Below are 14,550 nucleotides of genomic sequence, written 5' to 3'. Positions count from 1 at the left end.
GGAAAATTGAAAAACCACATTAAAAAGGCCATAATAATTGGCAATGACACCCCAACTGAGAAACCTGGATAAGCCTTTCTACCATATCCTCCACAGCAAGAATGTCATTTATATATCTTTTATATTTCACAGATATTGAAGTTTTTTACTTGGGAAATAAATCTTGAGTACATGACTGGGAACAAGAATGCAAATAAGGGCTTCTATGACTATTCTGATCAGCACACAGTGTCCAGTCTGTGGTTCAGAAAGTACAAAAATCAATATCTTAAAATATAAGGTAGTCTTTAGATGGCCTTACTTCTTTATTGTAGCATGGTAAATGAGGTTTTGTTCTCTGATTTGTGGAAAAAATACGGCACCTGTACCTTAGGGATAGGGATCACTGTGCTGCAGCAGCAGAGGAGAGAAGAACTCTTATGTAATGTCTCGTACACACGTACCGATCATCGGCCGAACGATCGGCCGTCTTTTGTCCAGGGCTGTCGTGTCTGTTGAAAACTGCAAAAGACTGCACACGAATTTTGTCGGCCAACAACAGCCGACTGCAGAAGTGATGTCATGTGATGGTTAACTTTCCCTGTGTTTTTTCTTTTCTGAGCATGCCCAGTCTTGCAAATCTGCTGATTGTCGGCCGAATTCTGTACTGACTGGCGAACAATCGGCCCTTCTGGTGTTGGCCAACAAAAATTTTAATGCCTACACGACAGATTCTTTTCGGCCGAAAGTGCGCTGTCGGCTGTCGGAAGCATCATACTAACAAGCCGACAATCGGCCGATCGGTCGTCGGCCGAATATTTACGGCCGACAATCGGTACGTGTGTACGGGGCTTAATAGAGCAGGAGTCTTCGAACTATAGCCCTCCAGTTGTTTAGGAACTACAATTTCCATCATGCCTAGTCATATCTGTGAATGTCAGAGTTTTACAATGCCTCATGGGATGTGTAGTTCCTCAACAGTTGGAGGGCTGTAGCTTGAGGATCCCTGTAATAGAGGAAAGCCAAGCATAGCCATATGAGCATGTGGTACTGCTGTCTGTTCCAGAGGGAGCATGTTGCTAGGGACCACAAGGGCTTATAGGACTCCCTTGGAGAAAGGCTGCTGCTTAGTATAGAGATCAGCCATTTTGTTGTAAAAAAAAAAAATAAAATCTAAATATAGTGCTCCTAATTACTAATACAATAACTAAATACCAAAGGGCAATGATTAGTGACCAATAAAACCTAAAAGATCCTCACATAAACAACGTTTTCAATGCATAACGCATGTCATAAAATTCAGAGCATCTACTGCATGTGCTAAAACTAATATTTCAAATACAAAAAAATATATATATATGTAAAAGTCATTTTAATAAAGTGACATGGTAGAAAAGTCCCAGAAAAAAATCCCACGATGTGTTTAAAACATCTTCACCGTGCCTCACAATCTTCTCAGAAAAAGCTCCATCACTGTGCATAAATGGGTGAACTCTCACCTTAGGAGATGGATCCTACAGCACTTGGGTCAATACAGCATTTGGGATATGTCCTGCCGCATTCCCTGGGTGTTCCTGTAAGGCCCAAAAAAGTCAATAAAATCCTCACACAGATCTTCTTTCATGTAGACTTAAGGGATCATAATACAGAAAAAACTTCATAGTGTAAAATCCTTGAACTTTATTTTATTAAAAAAATGTATACTCTCAATGGATCTTGCTTTAAAAGCAGCTCTCACAGAAGCAAATACAGATTAACACGCAGTGATCCAAGATGGCATTGGGGCTCCGCCCACCATTAGGTCATAAGCTCCTCCCATCTGACACGTTGCATTTTCATTTTGTTGTTTTAATGTGAACAGTTTAGCATTACTACACTTAACGTAACAAACAAGAAGTTCATATGTTCTGAAGTTACATTTGTAAAAAAAATATGTTCTAAAGGTCCTAGACATCCATATGAATGGGCATCCATTACCACCAATGGCTCTATTAAAAGAATAGGTGGAGTGAGCGGTGGTTGAGGGGGATGGTAGACTGGGCTTTGCATAAAGTGGGGAGCAGCTGCTTGATTGTGGCCACATTGAATGCGGGTAGCATGTCTTCCCTTCTCTTTCACTTTGGATGGAGGCCTTCTATCCCATTATAGTTTGTTCACTGGTTACAAGCATAGATGCAGGGAAGCTAGCATTTTCAGAAAGAGGTCAGGCCCATTTTTCTTTCATGATAGCTTTGCTTTAAAGGACTGGAGGAACCCTACCACTGTTTATTTACAACTTACCCAGGACTTATACAGTATGTTAATGTTCGGCCATTGTCTTCTGTCACTTCTCCCCGCAACCCCCCCTTCTTCCCCCACCGCCATCTTGTGTCTTTTTTCCCCCAGTATCTCTCCCTTTTCCCTTTGAAAAGGGAAAGATGAGGCATCAAGAAATGCACCAAACATTCCCTTTTTGGCACCTGTTATTAAGGGTCTTGCACTCAGGAACTGAAAATGGTAATGTTTACAATGCTTTTAGCCACTATATATTTTTTTTTTTTACACATTTAGATGACAGCAACAGATTTTAACATTTTTGTAAGCTACAGTAGGCATTTTGATTAAACAAGTCTATTGCGCCAACACTACAGCAGCAAAATAGGGGCGCAACAAGGTAAAGGGACAATGTGCCACATCCTAATAGTTATCGAATATTGGAAAGAAATGAAATGGACTTTATAGGCACAATTGGAATAGAGTAAAAAACTTTTTTATTGATTGACATAAAAACAGGGGAAGGAGACCCCCTAGCACAGGGGAATGGTGGTTAGCAAGATACATAGGAAAGAAAAAACACAACAAAATGTACCTTAACAATAAGGCATAAACATACAAAATGGTTTACAATAATTGCATGACACATGAAAAATGTATACCAGTAGCTCCGGAAGAAGCTTGAATTTTTAAGCAAAACATGTAGGGCATCTGGCTACATGAACTTTCCCTTACCTTTAGAGCTGTACCAACTACACTCTAGAGGACGTTCTACGTCATCTTTGACATCGTCCTCGAGTCATGTAGGATGTAATGTATAGTATCTTCACACCACCATTTTTCATGTGTCATGCAATTATTGTAAACCATTTTGTATGTTTATGCCTTATTGTTAAGGTACATTTTGTTGTGTTTTTTCTTTCCTATGTATCTTGCTAACCCCCATTCCCCTGTGCTAGGGGGGTCTCCTTCCCCTGATTTTATGTGAATCAATAAAAAAGTTTTTTACTCTATTCCAATTGTGCCTATAAAGTCCATTTCATTTCTTTCCAATATTCGACAGTAGGCATTTTGGTAAGCATGCCATAATGGGCAAATAGGCTGCACATACATGCACATTATTGAAAAAAACTCCTGGAGGCCTGAAAAAGTATAGTTTCACTTTAGGAAAAGTAACACTTATGCCCAGTATACAAGAATCCCAAATTAAAGCGCTTTCAAACATAAATACCATTACATTTTTTTTTTTACATTAGGCTATATGGTGCATAGGGAAGTTCCCAGACACACAGAAGATTTTCTCTAAAATCCTTAAAAGAAAAAAAACAGATTATTGTGCCAAATAAGATAGCTAGCGCAATTTAAGAGATTTCAGAAGAAATGGAAAAACTGCCCATTGCATGGATAGACACAACAAAGTTTGAGTAAAATTTGTATTCCTGTAAGTTAGTGGCATACTACTACCAGAAAATAGCTAACAAAAATATAGACCTATAACACAGATGGTATTGGCCACATTGGTAGTATCTGCTTTTTGTCATGACTGGAGCAAGGTTTACCTTTCACTAAAATAACAACCCCTTCATTTTTTTTCTTCCTTGTCTTCTGAATAGGTTGATGCATTAAATGTATATCAAGCCTTAGCTTGACAAAGCATTAGAGCATTTAAGCCAAATGACATTATAAAATATGGATTCATAGAACCCAGAAAAAATTACACAATAATTGAATTCCATTAAGTGACATATTTTTACCTTTACATTGCAACCAACCCCTTAATAACATTTAGCCAATTTAATCCAGCTGCATCTGCAACGCTCAGGGGTCTACTTGGGCTTTCTGCCAAAATATCTAAAGATGACTTTATGTGGACCTTTCCCCCCCTTTTACTAAAAATCATTAAATTGATTGTTAGACTTGAGAACCCAGCATCTATCTGGAGTTCCCAGAAGGATTATATATACTATAGGCCAAAATCTACAAACATCTACTGTTATAGACGAACTTGTAGGTGGGGTGCAGCTCTGGGCAGCAGCAATAATATACATGTTTCAGTGCAATGAAAAGGACTTGTATTGAAATAATGCAGAAACAATTCACAAATAACCCAGTGGGGAAGTAACCAAGCCAGGAACACTCACAGTTCCAACAGCATGCAGAGAGCAGGTTTTAGCCGAACTAACAGTGCCTGTAGAGAGGGATAGAAAGTGTCCTGGCTGTCATGTGCCCAAGCAGGCAGGGAGAATTTGTGAGCCCTACGCTTTCCCTCCTCATCAGGAACATTTCCTTGCCGCTAGTTCTGTCCCTACAAGGTAGGGTACCTGTCTCTACTCAGCCAGCTTGCAAAAATTAACGTCAGAGAGCCAGGGCCTTAAAAAGGTTCTTCCTGACCAAAGATGGCTGCTAGAGTCACATGGGGTGGCAGCGTCCAATTAGATAGCTTCCCCAGTGAGCCAGGAAAGCATAGAGGAACCCAGTTCCTCTTGACTTCCTCTCTAACTGCAGAAGAGCGCCATCTGCAGTGGAGAAAGTAGACTGCACCTGCCTACAAACAATACAAATATGGATAGCCGTACTAAATAAAATATATGGTCCAATGCATTGTGTCCATAAATAAATCCAAACTATCTATAAACACTGTCCATTCATGCAAAAATCATTGCTGGTGCATAATCACTCTTCAGTGATTTAAAGTCCCAAAACAGTGCCTTGCATACTATTCACCACCGATATAATGTGAAATCCTCTACCGACCAAGCTATTCACTCATCAGATGCCTTTTATTAATATGCGTAAAACATCGACTCCACTAGGTACACTGTATTCGCTATGTTTATCAATTGTAAACGTGATCCTCTAGTCCACCAAGGTTCCTGTGTGCTATATTGCACTCCTCTTTAACTCAATCATAGAATGAAAAAAATGCTATCATTGCCTCACATATTTATTCAATTTAAAGTGTTACAGTATAAAAACAAATGTCCACTCACATGTAGAAGTGCCCTCCGACCAGCACTAAGTCTATCCAGCAAACCAGATCTGTAACGGTCACGCCGATCTGTGCACTGAAGCTGGCGAGCGTCTCAATACTCAGCTGTGTTAACCAAAGGCAGGAACTGACATAACCATTGTGTCACTATGCCTCAACATGTTTTGCATGCTCAAGGATCCGGTTTACAATTGATAAACATAGCGGATACAGTATACCTGGTGGAGTGGATGTTATACACATATTATTACAGGGCATCTGGTGAGTGATCAGTGATTGGTCGGTGAAGGATTTCACATTATATTTCTGTGGATACTCCAAATATTAGCATAAGTAGAGGAGCTTATTATATGTCCCCTCTAGGCACTTAAATCTTCTTGTACAACAAAGATGATATTTATAAATTTCAACACATTAATGTATAGGAGTAGAAACAGTGAATCCTTCTTGTTGTCTTTATAAAGGACACAATTCAAATTCTATGCATTGTTAGATGATGCTGTTGTCCCTGAACAAGTCCTATTAGTAACATTGGATGCAGAGGCACTATAGTTCTCCATTCCCCATCAAAAGGATTTGGAAGTTATAGAGAAAGTGTTAAACACTTGACCTAAAGAGAAGTATTATTATTTTTTGGGAAGCCAACAAATTTATGTTTGATGACAAAGGCGTATTGCCAAACACAGGGGACAGCTATTAGAACAGTGTATTTTGACCCGGTCAGACCAGGTTTAGATCGCCTCGCAGCATGGATATTAGTTTATAGGGTGCAGAAACGATGAAATTCCTATGACAAATCACAAATTGCTGTGTAACAGTTTCTAGCACATATTTTACAAATCGTCTTCACCATAGGTGCACTGTGTTGTTTGTTGGGCACATGTTAAGTGCACCTGTGCGCCAGAAATCAGGCTAGAATTGGCTATGAGCACATGCCCTTCCATATAAGGTTCAGACCGAGCTTAGTTTGGCTCAAACTGTCAGATGATAGCAGGCCTCCGGCGCATCAGCTGCAGCCACCTAATTCCAGTAACAAAGGGGTGAAGATGTTGGTGACACCATTGACCTAACATAGCCACATGGCCATATTTGGACAATGTCATTGACCAAATATGGCCGTGTGGTAATATATAAGGTCAATGTGGTCACCTGCATCACTGTCCCATTTTACTTACTGCTGTGGGGTGAGGAAATTTAATGACGGCAGTTGACTAGGATGGTGGCCTGTTATGTGAAAATTTCCAGCAGGTGACAGCTCATCCTTACTTCCAAGCTAAGCCTTTTCTAGAAAACAGCAATATATGTTTTCAATATAGACTGTTTTATACTGCTATTAATGCGTAATACTTCTCACCCAGATTTTATGTTACAATAAACAGATGAGAAGTATCTACTTGTAAATGTCCTTAGGGTCTTTACAAAACAATGCACTATATATGACATAATCCAAGATCAAGAAACAGCAGCTTTAGTCTCCCACAGTTGTGTGTGCTATTAAAAGGATGAGTAAGACATGCATGACCAGCTAATGGAAAAAAAAATTCACACACGCATTATAAATGCTGAGATTTGCCTCACCAACAATGTAAGATCTTCCACATTAATGCCTCTTAAGGCATTCCAGCTGCAGATGCTGTTACCTTGGATGTTATTCTTAACTAAAGAATAGGATCCGACTTTCTGTTAGAAGGTGGCTACATTTGTTCTTCAGGGTCCAAGCGTATATAGGAATGTAGGCAACCGTTCTTGCTCACTATTATATATGGACTAGGGACTATGGGATTTGTAGTGTACATTGAATATGTCCACAACTAACATGGACTGATTGTTACAAACAGTAGCAAGGGGTCAAGAGAGAGGCTTAATAGCTCATGGAGGACATTATAAGGAGGCAGAAATCACACCAATTTTTTTCATGAAAAACAGATTACACATTAAGTCGTGGATGTGTATAGATTATTTTTTGAAAATTAATATATTGTTAAGTGTCATGTTAAGGATCAATGGACTGTTTTAGTCCTGTTTCGTTTTTTTTTTTTTTTTCTATTTTAAATTATAGTTAAAACATAGTGTCCGTTCACATTAGGTCGCTCCGACTTAGGGGGCGACCTGTGAAGTCGCGTGCAGCGGGCCTTGCACGGACTTCATAAAATGAATGTCTATGCAAGTCGACTCCAGGTCGCCCCGAAGTATTACAGGACCCTTTTTCTAAGTCGGAGCGACTTGTGTCGCTCCTATTAGAACCGGTCCTGTACTACACTATGGGAGCGACGGTGCACGACTTGTCAGGCTGACCAAGTCGCCTGACAAGTCGTACCAGTGTGAATGGATACTTAGGGGGGACTGTTTATTTTCATCAATATAGAAAAGCTCAGGCTGCTTGACTCATAGACAAACTTGGGTGGTCTAGTCTCCCAAATTTTAGTTAAAAGACATAGAAGAGGAGGGTTAAAATCTCGGTTATATTTTTATCACTTTCTGGGTTACCATGGGGAGGGTAGGGTATTATTTATTGTTGTAGCTAACACCTGTCACTAGACAGGAAGGGTGGTAAATGTCCAGGGTGAGAGCACGGGCAGCAATGAAACTTTATAAACAGTCCAAAAGAAATACAAAGTGTATTAGAAAAATCTCATACTCATACAAGTAAAAAAGTCCAATGATATAAATATTCTCATTCAACCTGAGTAAAAATGCAGCAAAAAAAGGTCACTTTCCGTGTTTTCACCCTGTGCTCCACCACTCCCCACAGACTGAGACTCACCAAGACAACATGACTCTCATATAAATGATTGGTATATTGAGATTGTATATAATAGCAGAACTCCCGCTGCCTCTGGAATTCTATATTGCAAGATTGCACCCAATGCCGGACTCAATCATAAGAGAAATAATAAGAAAAAAAGGCTCTAATAGTGTTACTAAAAAGTGTTATTAAAAGATACAACACACTACTCACAGACATTGTTAATTTTGATATCAAATGTCTATTTATTTTTAATCATAGCTTTTTGATGAAAATGCTATTTTAGTTTTAGTCGTATTTTAGTCATCTGAATTGTTTTAGTCTACTAAAATCTCCAGTACATTTTAGTCTACTAAAATCTCCAGTACTTCTAGTTTCGGCGCCGCATGCTGTAGCCGCTCTTTCTCACAGCTCCTGCTGAGTAACCCTCAAGTCTGCCTATAAAGCCTGCTCGGAACGCCAGCACAGACTGCCGCCGACTTTAGCAAGATTCCCCAGCCGTAATGGATTGATTCCTGGACAAGGGTGGCCCGCAAACAAAGCCAGCTCAGTGCCCGCCCGATCCATTGGACAGAGCCCTGCTGCCGAACATGGCGGAGGCAGCTGAAATGGATGGAGGTTAGTGCAGCTCCTGTTCGTGCCTCTCCCTTGCCAGTACAGAGTACATTGCCCAGGCATTGGCTGCTCTACTGGCCCCTACCAGCCTCAGTAGAAAAAGTTGTGCAGATAGGGATGGCACAGATTAAGAAATAACTTAGTGATCATGCTGCAAGGCTTGATGATGCAGAAATGAAATTCTAATGTTAATAATGGCCCAGGGTACAGAACAACAGCAAGACAAAACTATTCATATTACAAAAACTGGGGGACCTAGAAAACAGGTCACAGCAAAACAATTTGTGTTTTGTGGGAGTCCCAGAATCCCTCCCAGCGTCCTCTCTTTTAGAATTCTGTGCATCGCGCATTCTTGAAGCGCTGGGCCTCACTTCCCCATGCACAGTTGAAAGAGCTCACCGCCTTGGGGCACATTCTACTGATCGTACTTCCCCCCCAACTTATCATTGTTAAATATTTGAATTACGCTAACGAAGCCGTCATACTACAAAAATACCTTCAATCCAGGTCTCAGCAAATTGACGGCATCAAAATCTTAATTTTTGCGCTCTACTATTGAAGTATCCAGGAAAAGAACGTTTTTTAACCTGTCTGCTCTAAACGTTTTCAACAACATCTCAAAATCTCAAGTACCTACCTAAACTTCCGCTTTCCTCTGAGCTCTGCCTGCCTGTTACAGCCCCAGCACCCTGATTCTATCTGCAAGCTGTATTGGCTGAAAGAAACAGGCTCCCTTTGTCTACCTGCTGCCTGGGAGTTCTGGAACAATTCCTGCAAACCACAGAAGAGGAATTTCTCCATCGGATTTGTGTCTGTCTGTCTGGACGTGGTAAGTGTTTTCCCTTCCAGCAAGGTAGCAGTGCTTAACACTGTGTAAAATAACAGCCTCCCCCAGACCGACCAGTTCTCAGCCCTGCATACTCCCTCACTCCCATTTACTTCCTATCCCCACTTGCAGGTCATCCTACATCCCCGCAGTATAATGCACCCTGCATTCATTAGAAGTAGAAAACTGCACTCCGACTTGAAGATGAATAAAAATATATTTATTGAAGAATCCAAAGATCCATAGTTGACAAAAATATCAGAGACAGGGGACAAGACATAGTTGACGCGTTACAGGAAATTCAATTCGCTTAATCATATATATGATCTGTTATGATTAAGCAAATTTAATTTCGTGTAACGTGTCAACTGTGTCTTGTCCCCTGTCTCTGATATTTTTGTCAACTATGGATCTTTGGATTCTTCAATAAATATATTTTTATTCATCTTCAAGTCGGAGTGCAGTTTTCTACTTCTAATTAATACAGCTGCCGGGATTGCGGATCTAACGAGCACCCGACTTGGATGTTTTGGACACTACACACCTGAGCAGTTTTCCCTGTGTATGTATGTGCATAATGCACCCTGCCCTGTGCACTTCCTCACTTCCATTTATCTCCTCATCCCCACTTGCAGCCTGGCAATACAGCCAATAGAGTTTACAGGGTTTTTTTTTTTTTTTTTTGGGGGGGTGGGGGGGGGGGGGGAAGGGGGGGCTATAATTTAAAGTTGCACTTCTGTTTGTCAAAAAAGCAATATTTTTGTTCATGAAACATTGTAATTTTTATAAAAAATGTTATATATCACAACAGCTAAATCTGTGTCTGTAGTGCATGTTCAAACCTTAACCACTTCGGCTCTGGAAGGTTTTACCCCCTTAATGACCAGGCCATTTTTTGTGATTCGGCACTTCGTTATTTTAACGAAAAATTGCGTGGTCGTGCGACGTTGTACCCAAATACAATTGATGTCCTTTTTTTCCCACAAATAGAGCTTTCTTTTGGTGGTATTTGATCACCTCTGCGGTTTTTAGATTTTGCACTATAAACAAAAAAAGAGTGACAATTTTGAAAAAAACGCCATATTTTTTACTGTTTATTAAAACATTCCCAATACTAAAATTTTAAAAATCTAATTTTTTTTATCAGTTTAGGCTATACAATACCATTAGCAAGCAAAGGAGCTGAAAGAAACAGGGATCCAACATTCCAAAAGTGTTGGATTACTATTCATTTTGCATAGCTTATCAAACACATAATATATATATATATATATATATATATATATATATATATATATATATATATATATATATATATATATAAAATCAAAAATCATGAAAATAAAAAGCTTGAACTTTTTAGCCCTTCGCATTGTCAAGGCCATGTCTCAATACCCACTATTTGCACAATGCTAGCAACACCTCTGCTTGGCTGCCTACCCAACAAATGTAGATGTTGCAGGGAGAATTAACTTTTTAAAGTGATTGCATGAAAGTCACCACCAAGAAAAAAAAAGGTCACACACTCTAATATTTAGTTGACTTTGATTATGGCACGCATTAGCTGTGGCATTTTTTCGATAAGCTTCTGCAATGTCACAAGATTTCCGTCCAGTGTTGCAATAATTTTTCACCAAATCCTGTATTGATGATGGGAGAGTCAGACCACTGCGCAAAGTCTTCTCCAGCACATCCCAAAGATTCTCAACGGGAAGAAAAAATCCATTGATGGAATAACCTGGTCATTCAGTATATTCAGGTAGTCAGATGACCTCATTCTTTGGGCACATGCAGTAACTATCTGTGACAGTATTCACCGTCACTGGAAATTAAAGACAGATAAGTAATGGTTTGGATTGCTTCATATTTGCCAGCAATATCTCCATATAGAAATATTAAGATTTATTCCTATTTGCCATGAAATCTGTAATTCCTAAATGCTGTGTATATTACATATCTTTCAATGTCAGAAAGGTTTTCCTTTTGTTTGTGTATTGGGAGGGAATGTGGATTGCCCTGTCTCATTGTTAAGTGCTAATGACCTCCCATTGTTCTGTCTGTCTGCCTTAAGAGAACGTATTATGGGATGTATAAAGATATGTGGATTGGATGCTAAGGGGGAGGGGGGATTGTCCCACATTGTATATTTTGTACACTGTATGAGAGTGTAAAACTATGTTCCTATTGGATGGTGGATATCACGTCCAGTCTTCAACAAGGTCCATCTGGGTGGTAACCTTGTGGGTGAAAACTGTATACAAGTCTTGTTCAATAAAGTTGTTCTAGAGTTCCTTCACCCTTAATCTAGAGTTCTGTCTCTTATTGGGGGAATCTGCTCCTATATAAGGGGGCACAGTATGTGGCCACTTGTGTGGAATTGTGGCCACCCCACCTGTAAGCAGTTAAGGTTTAGATTCATAGGGTTGCTGTGGTTATTATTAGGCATTTATGTGGTTAAATTATACCTGGCTAGAGGTAGCAGGTAATGGCCAATCAGTTATCAAGGAATATCCCAGTGGCTGGAGCAGAGGCTATTTAAGTTTGGTGCAGTCTGGAGTTCTTCCCTTTGCACCGAAGAGCACACCGAGGAAAGTTGTGTCTGCTTACCTGACAGCTCATAGAAAAGGCAGAGAGTGAAGGTGGAGAGGCCTGGCTGAGGCATTGCCTTAATATGCCTGAAGAGGTTCCGCAGCAGGAGCTGGCCACAGCTGTGAATACAGTTTCCCCTACAGTGATGGAGGCTAGAGCTGAGCCGCCTGCGGACGCTCCGGGATGCCTGACCAGAGCTAGAATAAGCCGGGCCCCGGAGAGGGAGAAGACGCCGGAGAAGCATGTCAGTGAAGCGGCGGGCGGGCCGCCATGCGGTGTCATGGCGGCGAAGACGGCGCAAGGGCGCATGCGCCGAGCATCAAGGAAAAGAAGACGAGCCTCCCTGTCTCCTAGAAGGGGCGGGGGAGGGCGGACTGAGACTATAACAGCGAACCATGAGGTGGCAAGAGGGTGGCTGCCATCACCACCACAAGCTATCCCTGTGAATGTCAGGGCGACACCTGCTGCTGGCTCGGCTGCAGTACAACAATGACCAAATGGAACAGCTGCTACAGCGCTGCTGGGAGAGGTGGGACAGCAAGCTGTCTCGCCCCCAGCGGTGGGTGAGTTATCAGAAATGCATAATTTGTCTGCTTTAATTAACTCTTTGTCGTCCATTGTGAAGTCCTTTTCCCATGTTGCTCCTTCTGCTCCTCCTATGTCTGCACAGCAGCTGGCAAACTGTGAACCTGTGTTTTCGCCTGCTGTGTCCACTGTCTCTATTCCCCCTGTTATTAACCGTTTGTGTTCGCATGTTGACCATAATGTTGCTAATGACTCTAATATGTTTTCTGTGCAGACACCATTACAGGCGGGTTGTAGTGTACCAGAGGCTTGCATGAAGGATGCGATGCCTTGTGAAATGTCGCCTCTGGGTTACCACCTGAGCTTGGGGGTCAAGGAAAAAATATGGAAGGGGGAATTTGTCGACATATTATCACTTTTGCCTACGCATAAGGATTTGTCGATTAAGTTGGATAGGAGGGAAGAAAAACAGGAGGAGGAGAGGCGCAGGGGGGCCCCCAGGTCATTTCATAACTGGTTGCAAGCATTTTGCATTTTTTCCGGGGTAATGGCGGAAAGGCACCCTGAAAGGTGCGGGGGCTTATTTCAACACCTTGATCATGTACTGGAAGCCTATAAGGGTTTTGGGGGATTGGGCTGGTACTACTATGACGAGTCGTTTCGTCAGAAGCTATCTGTCCACCCCTCTCTAAGGTGGGGTATGAAGGACGTGGGCCTTTGGTTGAATTTGATTTCCCCTCAGAGGCAGGCTGTGACTAGACAACCACTACCTAGTAATCAGGCAGTAGCATATCGCAAGGGATGCTGTTTTGCGTTCAACGACAGTCAGTGCCGTTGGAATGCGTCCTGTCGCTATAAGCACGAATGTTCTTTTTGTGCGGGCCCGCATCCAGTAGTTAAATGCTTCAGGAAAAATGCTCCTTCAGGGTCGCAATCACAAAAGGATATTTTTCCAAAAAGCCTGCACGCCTGTGAGGCTGGAAAGAATGCGGCCATGGTTGGACAGTTACCCAAACAGGGAGAAGGCGCGTTTCCTCACTGATGGCTTTGAGAATGGCTTTCCTTTGCCTTCCTTTTCAGGGGAAGGGTGTTTGGAAGTGAGCAATTTGAAGTCTGTTGAGAATTTCCCACAGGTGGTCCGGGATAAAATTGGTAAGGAAATTGAATTGGGTAGGGTGGCAGGCCCTTTTGAGCATCCACCATTTGATAATTTTCGGATTTCCCCCTTGGGAGTAGTCCCTAAGAAAGAGCCGAACGAGTTTCGGGTTATTCATCATCTCTCTTACCCGTTGGGAAGTTCGCTTAACGACGATATTGATGAGAATTTGTGTTCCGTATCGTATGCTACGTTTGAGGAAGCTGTGGCGAAAATTAAAACTTTTGGCCGAGGGGCGTTGCTAGCAAAAGTGGATGTGAAGTCCGCTTTTCGGCTGTTACCAGTGTCACCATTGGCATTTAATTCCCTGGGTTTTCAGTTGGACGGTTTGTACTATTTCGATAAAAGCCTTCCGATGGGATGCTCGCTGTCCTGTGCGTATTTTGAGGCGTTTTCTTCTTTCTTACACTGGGTGGTGTCCTGTATGTCGGGTAGCGCGGGAGTGATGCACTATTTAGACGACTTTTTGTTTGTCGGTCCGCCTGGAACGGAGGATTGTTTAAAATTGTTGCAGAATTTCCGGGAGATTGCGGAGGAATTTGGGGTTCCGTTGGCGGAAGAAAAGACTTGCTTACCTGCCACGGAGATGGTCTTTCTAGGTATCCATATTGATACCAATTGTATGGAGTTTCGTTTGCCAATGGATAAGCTGGAAAGATTGAGATCTCTTACTAGGCTGTTTTTGGCTAGGAAAAAGGTACTGTTGAAGGAAATGCAGTCCTTTCTAGGCCTGCTGGCGTTTGCATGAAGGATTATGCCTATGGGCCGGGTTTTTTCACGGCGTCTCTACCTTTCTATGTCAGGCATGGAAATCCCCGTTTGCCCATATCAGGATGAATGGAGCCTTGAAGGAGGACCTATTGGTCTGGGCT

The 14,550-nt window shown here is 41.6% G+C and overlaps 1 protein-coding gene across 4 annotated transcripts in view; it reads right to left on the bottom strand.

Annotated features, from left to right (window-relative positions):
• Positions 1-14,550, bottom strand: part of FGF1 (fibroblast growth factor 1) — a 202,066-nt gene that overhangs the window by 134,756 nt on the left and 52,760 nt on the right. Inside the window, exon 1 of one of the 4 annotated variants that reach the window (XM_082256510.1) lies at positions 6,800-6,822. The exons of the other annotated variants lie outside the window; for them this stretch is intronic. The gene's annotated coding sequence lies outside the window, so the exon portion shown is untranslated. Of the gene's footprint in view, positions 1-6,799; positions 6,823-14,550 lie in introns of those variants that run through there. 4 annotated transcript variants of the gene reach the window in all.

Source organism: Pelophylax lessonae, assembly GCF_965119305.1.
Source record: "Pelophylax lessonae genome assembly, chromosome: 4".
Lineage (NCBI taxonomy): Eukaryota > Metazoa > Chordata > Amphibia > Anura > Ranidae > Pelophylax > Pelophylax lessonae.
Note: the sequence above shows the minus strand (reverse complement) of the source record. Positions and strands in the feature narration are given on the sequence as shown.